The 15628-nt window shown below is 45.0% G+C and overlaps 1 long non-coding RNA gene across 3 annotated transcripts; it reads left to right on the forward strand.

Moving 5' to 3' along the window:
• Positions 1-2376: 2376 nt before the first annotated feature.
• On the forward strand, positions 2377-13168 carry LOC112658822 (uncharacterized). Of its 3 annotated transcripts, none has more exons than XR_003135991.3 (4): positions 2377-2513; positions 6509-6626; positions 7657-7757; positions 12898-13166. It is a non-coding gene; the product is annotated as an uncharacterized LOC112658822 (long non-coding RNA). The 3 variants fall into 3 exon arrangements; XR_007406286.1 differs by having other exon boundaries at positions 2390-2540; positions 12898-13168; XR_007406287.1 differs by lacking the exon at positions 12898-13166 and adding an exon at positions 9950-10122 and having other exon boundaries at positions 2390-2540.
• Positions 13169-15628: the final 2460 nt, after the last annotated feature.

Below are 15628 nucleotides of genomic sequence, written 5' to 3' on the forward strand. Positions count from 1 at the left end.
GGATATCACAATTAGTAAAACAGAATTAGTCCTATCCCTTCTGGAGGTCATTGTGTGTTCACCTCAGACCAGTCACCTTGGGGATTTCCGAGGTGATACTGAGCCCCCCATTCCAGTGGACTAGTGTACACAACAAGACAAGCACCACTTCCCTACTTCTACCCCCTCAACACACATACACGGAGAAATCTGACTTGTACCCAGGGATATCTTGGCCTGCCCCAGATCCTCAGACCAACAAACCAAGAGAAATGTTGGCTGTGCCCCCTTTTTCTCTACTCTGTGTGTCTGGTTGCCTAAGAGCTCAACAAAACCTCCTTAAATGTCAGAGGTATACTTACTACAGGCAAACAAATGTGGTAACACTTAGCAGGATGCTGTGTGCAGCACTAGGCTTCATTAAATCCAGTTTGTGGTAAAAAGAACTCAGAAAGCACATTTGTGTAAGACAATAGGATTAGATTATGTTCTCAGATGTTTCCTTGAGTCTTCTAATATCTGTGTAAATGATCCCCAGATGAGACTAGGATTTAACACCTTTGAGAAGCTGGGTGTATAAACTCAGGGCCTTGTGTGTCTACTCTGAGAATGGTTTTCCCACTCTCACTGCAAACATGAAGAGGTGGACATCATTTGTGGGCAAAATTTATTTGCAACAGTTTGGACAAGTAAATGCAACAGTTCCCACTCTGGTCCTGAGCATGCTATGCTCAATGAATCCTTTGTTCTCCCTTTTGGGGAGCTCCTCAAGATGGGACCTGTATTTTTGTCCCAACACAGTAGACTAGTACACAGCTGATGAGATGTGAATTATCTCCTGGTTTTGTAGCTCGGAAAGGATCCTCTCAGGGAGCCCAGTGACATAATGAAAAAACCTTCCTGGGTGGTGCTTCTCTAGGACCTCAGAAATCTGAAACATATGGAGAGTTTGTCTGCACTTGGGTCCCATCCCCTGGCTCCATGTGTTGGCTGCAAGGTTGCGATTATAACTCCTAAGTATGAGCCTCACCCAGAGGTTCCTCTGCATTTGTGGTGAGCATATGGACAAATGGAAAATAAACAGCCCAAGGAATTTCTGGTTTGGGAGCTGGCTCACAATCAGATGTTACAGAAAAGGGAGCATTCAGGGCAAGTGGAACTTTTCTAAGTATATTGTAAGCCAGGAGAGAGATTCCTTCCTGTAGACAGCTGCCCCCAGGAGGAATGGCCCCATGATGACACCTGATATTTATTGAGCATTTATATTCCATGCCTGGCTCTGGGCCAAGCCCTTGACACATTTTTTTTTAATTGGAGCCTCATAACAATCCCTGTGATAATTAACTGTTACCCTTAATGGTAATGGTTATCTCAGTAATAAAACCACATTTTACAGATGAGGATACTCAGAAGGCTAGGAAACATTCTACTGTGGTTATACACTTCGCAAATGGGTAGAAACAAGCCTTGAACCCAGTCCTAGTTAGTAGTAAAAATCTTCCTCCTAATTACTGTATCATACCACAGCACTCCTGGCTGCATTGCCGAAAGGGGCTTTTTTTTTTTTTTTTTCTCACATAGACCTGATGCACAGATAAGAGCAGAAAGCAAGGAAAGATCTACCTCTTAGGACATAAGCTTCATAAGGACAGGAATCTTTGTTTAATTCACTGCTGTATCCCCAGTAACCGGCACATTGTTATTGGCTATTTGTCGCCTAACTTTAGTTACCACACCTCTGGCCTGTGAGTGTGTGGGGGTGATGACTATGATAGAGGAAACCGATTTTGGTTAGCAACCTACCCTATGCAGCTGAGGCCCTGGGAGTCTATGAGCTGGGGTCGGGTTCAGATTTTATTTAAAAAAATTTTAAACATTTTATTTATTTATTAGAGAGTGAGACAGCATGAACAAGGAGGAGGGGCAGAGGGAGAAGCAGCTCCCCGCTGAGCAGGAGCCCCTATGAGATGCTCGGGCTATCCGGCTATCGAGCGGAAGGCAGCAGCATAACTGACTGAGCCACCCAGGCGTCCCAAACAGGGGCCCCGGGGGTTCAGATTTTAAATCTTGGTTGTGGCTATGGTGTGCAAGAAAGAATGCTACAGAGAGCTGAGAGGCAAGCAGGGGCTGGCCACAGGTGGTAGCCTTGGGGTCCCCCTGTCCCCAGTCTGCAGACTGAAGGGGTAGAGGGTGGGGACTGGAAAGAGAGGGGTGGGGGAAATCTAGGGAAAGGAGGGAGGGAGAAGACACGACAACTGTTCGGGAGATTGAAAGGCTCCAGTCAGTGCAGCTCCGGCAGGTCAGACAGACTCTCAAGGCGCCTCCTTCCTCCGGCTCCTTCTCCCATTGTTGGGCAGTCTGGGTGAGAACAATGGGAATGGAATCCTTTTCCCCTCCTGCCTGGCGGGGCTGGGCCCACTTCCTCCTGGCCCCCCAAAAGGAATGCTTTCTTGTCTGGCTGTGTGGGACCCTCAGGGAAGAATGGCAGTGGAGGCTCCCCAGGGATGAAGGCTCTGTGGCTTGAGCTGATGACAGTTGAGTTTGGAGCAGGGAGGAGGCAGGTGTGGAGGATCTTTTCAGAATTCCTCTTGGGTTTCTAAGGAGTATTTCTGCTCTTTTTCCTCACTCATTATGGGGGCTCTGTTGGGAGGTGCTAAGTCAGTTAGGGCTCTTGCTGACTTAGGGAGCACGCCACTCAAGCAAATCTGTGAATCAGAGGGAAGGAGCCAACAGTCCCAGTGAAGCCCTTTGAGACAGGTTAGCGGGATCTGGGTGTCATCCTGGGTAGGACCGTGAGCCACCCGAACCCTATTCCTGGCCTCCCAATAGTCTGGAAGCCACTGCATTTTGTGTGAAACAGTTTCATTGCCATACCTCTTAGAAGGCACTTAGACACAGTTGCATTCTAATTTCTGCTGGTGTTGGCAGCAATGGGTTGGCATGAGCAGAGGACACTGAGGTTTGCATTTCAGATTTAGAAAACACAGAAACTGCTCTTGCTTTTTCTCCTCTCTTTTGACAGTCTCAAAGCAGTTGTTTGATTTCTCCCTTGCTTGGGGGAATGGATACCCATCACCTATATACCCTGGGTGTGACCAACAAGATATCAGGAATGGCCTGTGAAGATCAGACTCTGCCCTGGTTCCATTTCTCACTCCAGGGTTCAGGACCTTTGGGGACTTGTCATATCTCCCCCAACTTTCCAGAAAACCTTCTTCCAGTGTAAGGCTAGAAGAAGGTGAGAGAGGAATCCCCTGTGGCCCATGGTAGCATCAGCGTGGGAGTCTGAGTTGAGCCTGAATTGAGCTAACCAAGGGGAGGGAAGGGTAGTCAGGCCCTTAGCCTGTCTGAGGGGATACCACCTAATTTAACCAGTATATTTTATTGTTGAAATTAGGAAAGGGGGGTCGGTGAGGATGGGGTCAGAGGAGAGTGTCTCCCTGAGTTGGGGGAACCATTGGGAAATATGGAAGAACATATGTTTGGAAGGTCTGGGTGAGTGTCTGGGTACTCAGCTATGGAACCCAGGGAAGGAGACATACTAATGACACAGTAATGAGAGCTGACAAGTATTGAGCTCTTTAGGGAACTAATTACTACACTTAGCTCGCCTGGCTGCCAGCCTTCTGGGGAACCCATGCAGAGCAGAGGGCTAGGGTGTGTCTCTGCACAGGGTATATAAACATTGATTTAATCCCACTGTTGTCTGCTGTGTTGCTGCCCCCAGGAAACAGACACTCTGTGTTTCCTTCTTCAGAGAGTAAACCTCCAGTGTCCTGTGGGCCAGCCTCAGGGAGGGCAGACCTGGGACCTCCCGGGGAATGGGAAGGAATGGGATCTGGCTGCACTGTCAACAGCCTTTCAACCCATTCTCCTGCGTGTAGGCTCCATCTTTGCCCCCGCTTCCAGAGATACTTGGTGCTGTCCCTCCTGAACCTACACTGTTGGCTTAGGGCTCAACTTTCTGGGGCCTGCAAAATTAGTGACCACTAGTTCATCTGCTTTCTAGCTTTCATTTTCTTTCTTTTTTTTTTCTTTTTAAGTCTTCATTTATTTTTTTTTCCAGTATAGTTAGCATACAGTATCATATTATCTTCAGGTATACAAGGTATTGATTCAACAATTCTGCACATTACTCAGTGTTCATCAAGATGTGAATATTCCTTCTTTCTTTTTCTTGGTGCTAGGATATTTTATTTCTTTTTGCTGTTGTCCTTCAAGGTTTATGTATTTCAAAAAAAAAATCTGTTTTGTTTTGGTGGGCTTTGGTATTTTTTTGTTTTTTTAAGATTTTATTTATTCATGAGAGACCCAAAGAGAGAGGCAGAGACACAGGCAGAGGGAGAAGCAGGCTCTATGCAGGGAGCCCAACGTGCAACTCGATCCCCGGTCTCCAGGATCAGGCCCTGGGCTGAAGGCGGCGCTAAACCGCTAAACTGCTGAGCCACCCGGGGTGCTCTTTGGTGTGTTAAATACATGTGTTCAATCCTCCATCTTTTGCTGGATGGAATTTATCCAGTTGGTAGATTTATCCCTTTATGAGTCATCTAAAGCTTTCAGGCTTTGAGTAGCAAAAATGTCCTGGCCCTTAAACACATTTCAGTTTGCAGGTTAATTTTGCAAGTAAGTCAGTGTATGTTCTTTCTCTTGGCTCAGCTCTCACTATTTTTCCCTACAAATTTTGGAGCCCAAAGCCTGGTTTGCCATCCTTAGAACTTGGTACAGATATGTCTATGTCTATGCCTGACTGAATGACTTTTTTTTTTTTAATTTTTAAAATTTTTTGAGAGAGAAATGACCCAAGGGCAGGGGGAGAGGCAGAGGGAAAGAGAATCTCAAGCGGGCTCCCTGCTGAGTGCAGAGCCCAATATGGGGCTCAATCTTACCACCCTGAGATCACAACCTGAGCCAAACCAAAAATGGAAGGCCTAACTGCATAAGCTACCCAGGCATCCCTGGTGGCATGACTTCTGAATTAGCCCATATCTTTTTTTTTTAATATATATTTTATTTATTTATTTGTGAGAGACACACAGAGAGAGGAAGAGACTTAGGTAGAGGGAGAAGCAGGCTTCCTGCAGGGAGCCTGATGCAGGACTCCATCCCAGGACCCTGGGATCACGACCTGAGCTGAGCCACCCAGGTGTTCCTAGCTAGCCCATATCTTAAGGAAGCTTTCATCTGAGAAGAACCAGCACATTGGCAAGATTAATTTTCATAAGCTTATACTTTCTTTGTTGATTTTTTAAATTAAAGATTTATTTATTTATTTATTTATTTATTTATTTATTTATTTATTCATGAGAGACACACATAGAGAGGCAGAGACATAGGCAGAGGGAGAAGCAGGCTCCATGCAGGGAGCCCAATGTGGGACTCGATCCCGGGTCCCCAGGATCATGTCCTGGGCTGAAGGCAGGCGCTAAACTGCTGAGCCATGCAGGTATCTCTCTTTATTAATTTTTATTATAATTCTATACAAAGATGTCACAAAATCTATACAAGTTTGCACTCTACACACAAAGAAGAAATACTGCTTTACCCAGCTTTAATCCCACAACCTTATATACCCTGAGTACCTTCTTCCAATCACTCCCTCCCAGAAATAATCACTATTTTGGTTAATCACTTGCTTTTCTTTATAGCTTGACTATCTGTGCATGGAAACCTAAATAATACATTGTTTCCTTTTGAAATGTATATAAAGTGCTGGCTTCAGCAGCACATATACTGAAATGTATATAAATAGAATCATATTTATAGTTTTCTCTGATTTGCCTCTTCACTCACCATTTCTTTGAGATTCATTCAAGTTGACCCATGTTGTTGCAGTTCATTCATTTGACTATAATGTTCCATTGTAAGGTAACTCCACAATTTATTCTACTGTTGATGAATATTAGGTTTCCTCTTTTTACTCTTTCAAACAACAGAGGTAGGGCTATAGTGAGGCAAGAGAGACACTGTTATTTTCCTGTAGCTGTCTTAGCAAATGACCACAAATGGGATGGTTTAAAACAACAGAAATTTATTCTCTCTCAGTTGTGGAGATTGGAAGTCTGTAATTAAGATGTCTTCAGGGCCACATTCCATTTAAAGCGTCCAGGAGAAGATCCTTTCTTGCTTTTTGTAGCTTCTGATGGCTCCAGGTGTTGCTTGGCTTATGGCTGGTGGCTCTATCACTCCAGTCCCTGCCTCTGTCTTCACATGACCTTCCCTTTCTTTCCGAGTGTCTCTATTCTGTGTATTTCCCATAAGGTTGCTTATTACTGAATTTGGGCCCACCCATATTATCCTGAATGATCTCATCTCCAGATCTTTAACTTAATTACATCTTCAAAGACTTTTTTTTCCAAATAAGATCTCATTCAGAGGTGTTAAGACATGTGCCTGTCTTTTGGGGAGCCACTATTCAAGCCCTCCCCCCGTAGACATCATGGGTGCAATATTAGAGGCACCAGGCTTTAGCAACCTTGAGCCGAATGCCACCTTTCCTTTTGTGCCCTCAGAGCCTCTCTTCCTCCCTCAGGCCCTGGATCTGCCTAACAGCTCTGCTAAGAACCTCTGTATATGTCGCCTGGAACCCTTGGGCAGGAGTTTATCTGGGATACCTAACACACAAGTGGAATTGCTGAATGATAGAAAATGTGCGTATTAATCTTTGTTAGGTAAGGCCAAACTTTTTTCAAAAGGGTATTACCAGTTTATGTTACCATCAGCAGTAGATGGCAGTTCCTGATGCTCCACATTTTGTTCAGGACCTGGATTGACCAACTTTCTATTTGTAGTCAGTGTAGTGGGTACAAAGGAGTAGGAGTGGTAAGACCTGGTGAGAGGGGCTCTTGGATGGCTCAGTCAGTTAAGTGGTTGACTTCAGCTCAGGTCATGATCTCAGGGTCCTGGGATTGAGCCTCACATAGAGCCCTATGCAGAGCCGGAGCCACTCCTTGACTCCATGCTCAGCAGGGTGTCTGCTTGTCCCTCTTCCTCTCCTTCTGCCCCTCCTCTCTGCTTGTGCTCTCTCTCTCTCTCAAATACATAAAATCTTTAAGAAAAAAAAGAAAATGTGATGTGAGAGAGTATCCCATCCAAGCTTTAATGTGCATTTCTCTTGATGACTAATGAGGCTGAGCATATTTTTACATGTTGATACGCTGTTTGTGTTTCTTCTTCTGTGAAATACTTGCTTAAGGCTTTTGCTCATGTTATTTATTTATTTATTTATTTATTTATTTATTTATTTATTTATGAGAGAGAGTGTGTGTGTGAGGGTAGGGAAAGAGAAAATCTTTAGCAGGCTCCATACCCAGCAAAAGCCCAACAAGGGGTTCAGTCTCACAACCCTGAGACCCTGAGATCATGACCTGAGATAAAAATGAAGAGTTGGATATTTAATCACCTGTGCTATGTAGGCACCTCTAATTTATTTTTGATTTTTCCTTTTGATTTATAGAAGTGCTTTATATACTCTCTAAATTAATCCTTAAATCATTCCTATTATCTTTTCTCTTTTTCAAATGTGGTTGTTTTTATTAGTTGTTTCCTTTATCATTTGGGTGTTTTATTTTGTTTTGTTTTGGTTTTTTAGAGAAAGAACACACGCATACAAATAGGTGAGGGGGCAAAGGGGAAGAGGGAGAGAGATAATCTTTTTTTTCTTTTTCTTTTTTTGAATAGAGAGAATCTTAAGCAGGCTCACGCAGAGCCACACAAGGACTCAGTCTCACCACCCTGAGATCACAACCTGAGCTGAAATCAAGAGTCTGGTGCTTAACCAAGTGAGCCACCCAGGTCCCCCTGGGCTTTTTGTTCTTTGTTAGAAACTCCTCTCAATCCTTGAGCATATAAAAATATTTCATTATGTTGTCTTTTTAAAAAGATTTATTTATTTATTTTAGAGAGTGAGAGTGAGCACGTTTGAGAGGGAGAGAGAAAATTTCAAGCAGACTCCCTCCTGAGTGTGGAGCCTGACATGGGGCTTGACTGATCTCATAACTGGTGAGATCATGTCCTGAGCCAAAATCAAGAGGTGGATGCTTAACTGACTGAGCCACCCAAGTGCCCCTCTTTATGTTGCCTTTTAAGGATTTTATTTTATTTTTTTTAAGATTTTATTTACTATTCATGAGAGACACAGAGAGAGGCAGAGACTTAGGCAGAGGGAGAAGCAGGCTGTCTATGGGAAGCCCAATAGGGACTCAATCCCAGGACCTGGGGTCATGACCTGAGCCAAAGGCAGATGCTCAACCACTGAACCACCCAAGGGTCCCAGGATTTTATAGTTTTATCTTTCAGATTGAAGTCCCAGGATGGATTTTTTGGTATATAATATGAGGCAGGAATGCAATTTCACTTATTTCTGTGTAATTAACCAGTTGTCTCAGCACCATTTATTAGTCCAGGATTTATCTGCTCTCTGAAGTATCTTCTTCTTGGTCAATAAATCAAACTTCATGTGAACATGAATGTTGTTCTAGGTTCTCTGTTCTGTTCAGTTAGTCCATTCGTCTGTCCTTGTTCCAATGAACACTGTCTTTATTACTCCATTTTTAACCATAAATCATGGTATCTGGTTGAATAAGTCCGCACCAACTTACTTGTTTTAACAAGTGTCTTGGCTTTCTTGGATAGTTGCTCTACCATATACATTTTTGAAACAGCTTTTCAAGTCCTTAAAAGTATTTGTTGGGGTTTTAATAGGCATTACATTAAAGGTATAGGTGAGTTTTGCTAGAATTGATGTAATTATGATTTTGAATTTTCTTATCTGAAAACATTTTGTCGCCATTTATTTAGCTGTTTGTGTCATTTGAAGTTTAATTATTTTCCACAGAAGGTTTACATATCTTTTCTTGATTTATTCCTACATATTTAAAACATTTTTGGTGGCCTTTAGAAATGGGTGTCTTGGGCAGCTTGGGTGGCTCAGTGGTTTAGCGCCACCTTCAGCCCAGGTAGTGATCCTGGAGACCTGGGATCGAGTCCCATGTCAGGCTCCCTGCATGGAGCCTGCTTCTCCCTCTGCCTGTGTCTGTGCCTCTCTCTGTGTCTCTCATGAATAAATAAATAAAATTTTAAAAAATAGGAATGGGTGTCTTTTTCAGAAAATGACTTTCTTTTTTAAAAAAGATTTTATTTATTTGAGAGAGCTTGAGAGAGAGCATGAGTGGCGGGGAAGGGCACTGGGAAAGGGAGAAGCTGACTCCCCACCAAGCAGGGAGCACAACATGAGACCATGAGACTCAATTCCAGGACCCCAGGATCATGACTTGAGCCAAAGGCAGACACTTAACTGACTGAGCCATCCAGGCACTCCACATTTCTTTTTTTTTTTAAATAATTTTAAATTTTATTTAAAAAACATATTTATTTTAGAGAGAGCAAGCCTATGTGAGAGTGGGGTGAGGGGCACAGAGAGAGAATCTCAAGCAGATTATACCCCCTGAGCACAGAGCCTAACACAGGGCTCCATCTCATGACCCTGAGATCATAATCTCAGTTGAAATCAAGAGCTGGGACACTCAACTGACTGTGCCACCCAAGTATCCCAAGAAAATTGTATTTCTAAGTGATTATTGCTGATGAAATAAAATATATGATTTTTAAATTTAGCAATAATTACAGATCTCTCTTATTAGTTCAAATATTATATCTCTATATTATTTGGAGGTTTTAATGTAGCTCTTCATCAAAGAAACTTCCTTGAGACAAAAAAAAAAAAAAGATCCTTATGCCTCAGTTGAAAAAAAGAGCTAAAATTGGTGGAGGTTCAACCAAAGTGAGATATAAATGATCAGGAGTCTCATCTCCTCAGTCTGTCTTTGCCCAGCCTTCGAGGCACCCCTGATATACCACTTACTCCACAGAGCACATGTTCTGTCTACTACCTTTGTATTAGTCTGCTCAGGCTGCCATTATAAACTACTACAGAATGGTTGGCTTATATGACAGAAATTTCTTTTCTTCACAGCTCTGAAGGCTAAGACCTAAGATCAAGGTGCCAGCAGTGTTGGTTTCTGGTGAGACCTCTCTCTTCCTGGGCCTTTTTGATGTGTCCTCATATGGTCCCTTCCTCTGTGTAAACACGAGAAGAGAATGAGCTGGTGTCTCTTCCTCTTCTTATGAAGACACTAATTCTACTGGTGTAAGGTCCGACCCTTATGACCTCATTTAACCTTTTTTTACCTCCTGATAGGCCCTATCTCCAAATACAGTCATATTGAAGGTTAGGACTTTGATGTAAGAATTGGGGGGGGGGGGGCGGAGACACGGTTCAGTTCCTAACATCTTCCAGTCTTCCAGATGGAGTCACTGAGTCTCCTTAAAGGTCGATGATTCCTCCTAGCACATGTTGAAATTGGGAGCTGAAATTAAACCAGAGGCACCGACACAGATGTTCTGGTGACCTGCTGGCTGAGTGATGTCTAGAACTTAGCAGGGACCTCCTGGGCTCTGCTCAGAACCGAGGACTCCACCTGTGCCCTGAGATGGATGGGAAGCTCCAGGAGCACCTGTGTGAAGCACTGCTTGCATGGACAGTACCATGGATGTTGGCCATTTTTTACAAGGGGCTTAATGAGCTGAAGTAGAAGAGCTGAGCTGACCCTGTGTGGTGACCATGGTCCATGCATGTGGGACTCGGGAACACGCATGGGGGTCAGGGAGCTTTATGACTGCTGTTGCAAAGCAGAGGAGTCTCAAGGTAGCAGGCCTTTGGGGTTGGCTGTAGTCCCTCACTTTTATCAAGTTCTTTCCGTGTCCCGGCTGTTCCAACTGCTTTATAAACCTATCTTGTGGGACCCTCTGCCTCTCCTGTGAGATAGGAGCTCATGTCAGCCCTTAGTGTGACACATCTAGGAGTGGTGGGGCTGCCAGGCCTGGGGTTATTTGGCTCCAACGTTCGTGCCCTAATGCTGTGCCCTACTGCTTGGGTCCTCCCCATCTCTTCCTTGAAGCTCTTTTCTTCTTTGAGGAGAGAGAACAGCTTCTGGGTGATGCTGCTGGGCTGACCAGGCATCTTTCCACAGCCTGGTCAGGTTTGGATGTTTCTCATCTCCAGGAGGAAAGATTGGGAAGTTAAATGTATGTCATTGTTCTTCAGGCCCATCAGGGAGCCAAGCAGATCAAACTGGGTGGGGGCAGGGGGCTGGAATGTCCCAGGCTGCCTTTTCCCAAGTTGAGGAGCGGAAGCCATGACAGCTAAGAGGATTTGTGGAAATTCCTCCGCACATTGTTACCAGGCAGAGGAAGTGTTTTAGAGTGGAGTTCTCAATTTCTGCCCTGGGGAGCCAGAGCTAGTTTCCGCTTCTGAAACTTGTTTGTGGGAACGTGAAGGGGCTGTTTCAGATCCTCAGTGTGGGGGGTTCCACATACACTCCCCATAGGTGAAGGGGGCAAGGGGGTGCAGTGAGCTGGAGTGTGTTCCTCTTCCTTTTCCTTCAACTTTGAGGTGGATGGCTCAGAGCCGAAGCAAAAGAACAGAAACATTTTTTCCAGGCCTGCTGGTATTTGTTTCTGGCAGCATCAGCACAAGCAGATTAGAGAAATAAGTTGCATTTTTTAGTCTGTGTTCACCCTCTGGACTGGACCTCCTCACACTCCGTCTGTGTGGCCCTCCACACCCACTAGTCCATCCTAGAGAGATGGTTAGGCCTAACATCCCTGACATGGCTGTCCGAACTCTGCCAGCTGGTGAGTCAACTCCCACTGTCTTGGGAAGGTTGTAATGAACCCACCAGGAAAGATCTACATGCATCTCTACATGTGTCTACATACAGGGACACCCAGTTACAGTTGTACATGCGTGTGCTTAAGTGTGTCCAATGACTGCTTGTTCCCTTTCTACAGCTGTCCCTGTCCCTGCTTCCTCTGGCTCTCCTCTGTGATGCAGGAGCACTCTGGGAGGGTTCTCAACAGGACCCTGGAGGAAGGGGAGGCTAGCTAGCATGGGTTCCCCCTGGAAAGTCTTGCTGGAAGCCAGATGCTGAGGTCTGTACCTGGCTGCTCCACTCAGGCCCTGCCAGGAATGCACTTCTCCAGAAAATCACTTTTGAGAGATGACACAGACCTGGAGGGGAAGGAGAGGCTTGTGGGGCTACAAGGTCTTTCTTAGCCTCTGCACTCTCTCTGGTTGGGAAGTGAGAGTAGTCCAGCTTGGCTGAACAAACCAAGTGGGAGTAACCAGACTGTGAAAGAACTTTTACAGGATGAACTAACTGAGCAGGTGGTGCTTGCTTGTCTGCCTTTCTTTTTCCCTCCCTCTCTTCCCTCTTTTGTCCTTCCTCTCTTCCTTCCCCTCTTACCCTCCCCTCCTCTCCTTTCCTTCTCTCCTTCCCCTGTCTTCTTCCCTTCCTTCCTTTCCTCCTCCTTCTACCCCCTCCCTCACCTCCTCTCCTCTCCCCTCTTTCCCCTCCTCCTTCCCTTCCCTCTTTCCTTTTTCAGCTTTCTTTCTTCCTCTTATCCATCTTGGAAAAAGAGCACCACGCACTCCTCCCTTTTAATTTCTCATTGTATCTGGCTCAGTGTAAGCACCAAGATTAAAAGATATGACAAGCCACAGCCTGTGAATCCAAGGACTACAAAGTATCTCTCCCCTTCATAAATTCCACCTCTAGGTGAAGGCACCTATGTGGCTCAGTGGTTGAGCATTTGGTTCAGGTCGTGATCCCAGGGTCCTGGGATCGAGTCCTGCATCTGGCTCCCCATAGAGAGCCTGCTTCTCCCTCTGCCTATGTCCCTGCCTCTCTCTGTATCTCTCATAAATAAATAAATAAATAAATAAATAAATAAATAAATAAATAAATAAAATCTTAAACCAAACAACAACAACAACAAAAAACTCCACCTCTGGGTAAGACTTTAGGATGGCTGGAGATGAGCCTGTCCTTTCAGCCTGTCATCTCTTTCCTTCTCTTGCAGTGAGGAAAAGGCTATTGCAAAGCCCAAGCAACAGGCTAAGGACTGAGGATGCCTAAGAGAAATGGAATTTGCGGTCATATGTCAAGCAGCATATTCCATTTGGACGAATTATTATTTCAGAGTTAACAGAGTTGTATGTATGTGTGTATGTGTTTTAATGGTTTACATCCATAAGACTTCTGGGAAAGGGACAGTTTCCCAACGTGTAAAATATGAATTTTTCAGAGTCAACATTCCTAATGCCTAAATACACTTTAGGACTATGAAAACTTCATGTACAATGATATGTTGTTATGAACTAAATCGTACTGAGCAGTTAGTTGTAAGAGGGCATTTTATGTTTTATTTTTATTTCCATGCGTGGTTTATTTTTGCACTGACATTTTATTATAATTTCTTCCTACAGTAGGTGAAGTGCTTGGGAAGTTAATTTAAACCAGCCTGACTCTCTGTGTGTTTTTTAATATTTGTTTAAGCTTTTATTGAGCTTGTCAGGCCAGTCAGTGTGCAAAAATGCAGCCGAAAACCCCTTTTTCCTTCTGCGGTGCCTGCCCATTAATACTAGGTGGTGACAACAAGATTCGCGCACACTTCAAATGGGGGATTATTCGGGGTTTTCAAGGAAATTTGAGCCACCTGTTTCAGAAACCTCTTAGTGACTTAGCAGGATTTTGAAGAGTGTCTCCCTCCTCAGCTGTCACTCAGAGTTGCAGCTCCTCTGGCCCCCTCTGACCCGGCTGGGCCCTGCAGGGGCAGTTTGCCTCACTGGTTGGCAGCCTGTGTTCGAGATGTCTTCCCAGCTTGTGGCTTGGCCTCAGCCTGGGCCAGTGAAGCAGCTGCCATCTATCTGCCTCTGGGGAACTTTCCAGATCCACAGCAGGCTGGCTTCCCCTCCTTTTGGGCTGCCCAGTCTGGATCTGTTTATCATGGACAGCAGAACGACATGGGATCACCTTGAGGAAGTGGGTTGTGAGAGCCGATTGTGTGGCCTACGTGTCGAGGAGCCACGCTACCCACAGAATTTGGCCAAGGGAGAAATAGAAAGTCAACATTTTCCAGCAGGCTGAGGAGCAGCTGGGCATTTCTGGAGCCCACGAATCACTGGTGAAAGGGTCTTTGTGGTGGCAAAAGCAGAAAGGTGCTCAAGGGGGCACAGTGTGATCTTGGCCAGGCTTAGGAAAGACCCCCTCCTCAAACAAGAAGTTTCCTGGCCCACAGTCCAAACTCTTCATCCAATGTAAGCTAAAGAGTAGGCTAAACTCACAGCATGTTACGCTGGAAGGAGCCTTAGTGAAGAGCTAGACCAGTGCTTCTCAAAGTGTGTTGCTAGGTCAGCAGCTGAAAACTTGTTAGAAATACTAATTTTCAGACGCCTTTCCAGGCTTGCCGAATCAGAAACTCTGGGGGTGGGACCTAGTGGTCTCTGTTGTTTGAAGCCCTTTAGGTGATTTTGATGTAGAGGGCAGTTTGAAAACCGCTGGTCTAATTCAGCCCAATCATTTGATTGGGAGGACTGAGGCCCAGGGATGATTAGGAAGAAGGAGAGTAACATGTATACCAGCACTCAGTTTGTGGCAGAACCAGGACAAGTTCTCCCAGGCTGGATTTCTTTTTGCCCCTTCTTCCCCTGATGGTTCAGATAGGACAAAGCTGCGATTTCTGAAATCCCACCAGTTTCCATAGTTGATCTGTCCTCCCTCCCTGGGATGGCTTGATCCTCTGCTGACCATATACCCATCAGCAGGCTCCAGGTGGGATCTATTCTTCTTCTGTCAGACATGTTGATCATTCAGATTTTGGCTTTTTGGTCAGTGTTGTGAACCAGAGAGCTAGAATTCTGACTTTAAGAAAAGACCAGTCCCTCACAAGTTGAGTTGGCTAAGTTCTGATTCCTGCCTTGTTGCGTTCTCTTCTAAAGGAGGGCTCTGTGCCTATCACTTCTACTGAGTGAAAAGCACATTTTGTTCCATGTGACAGTGTCCCATGGTCACTGGTAAGGATCCAGGAACAGGCCTCTGACTGAAGGGGAGGGGGCCGGCCACAGACTGGTCAGGAATCTGTAAGAATGGTAGACTTGAAAAGATGGTCTGGGCCAGTCAGAATCATTCCATGGGAGTTGAGAATTGGAAAGCTTTGAAGCCAGGGCCGTTAGTAATGGGGACCAAAGCTGAAAGGGTGTTTGAGATTGCAGGATGTAGAAGTCTAGGTAGCCTGGAGGAGCCTTGTGCAAGCTGAGGGGAAGCAGAGCCAGTTGAGGACAGCAGGCAGTGGAAGGAGGACAGAGAGGAGACAGGGAGAAGCAGAGACCCATTAGAAAGATCTGCACTTATAGTTTTAGTTCTATAAAGGCCTGATTTCTCTGCGACTTACATCTCTGGCATCCAACACATTGCCTGTTCTGTCCTGACCACAAAAATCCTTTGCTTGAGCTAACCTGGGTGGGTCTCTTTTCCTTGCCACTCAGGGTGCTAGATCAGGGATTGACATCATTTTCTATAGCGGGCAGATAGTAAATATTTTAGGTTTGCCAGCCTAATTTTAGCCTTGCAACATAGTCTGTTCAAACCACTCACTGCTGCCTTTGTGGAGTGAAAGCAGTCATAGACAATATGTAAATAAATGGGCATAGCTGTCTGTGTTCCAATAAAACTTTGTTTTCAAAAACTGCTAACCAGCTAGCTCTTAAGCTGAAGTTTGTCACCTGCTATGCTGGATTAAAATTTCAGTGTCG

Source organism: Canis lupus, chromosome 2 (assembly GCF_003254725.2).
Source record: "Canis lupus dingo isolate Sandy chromosome 2, ASM325472v2, whole genome shotgun sequence".
Taxonomy (NCBI): domain Eukaryota; kingdom Metazoa; phylum Chordata; class Mammalia; order Carnivora; family Canidae; genus Canis; species Canis lupus.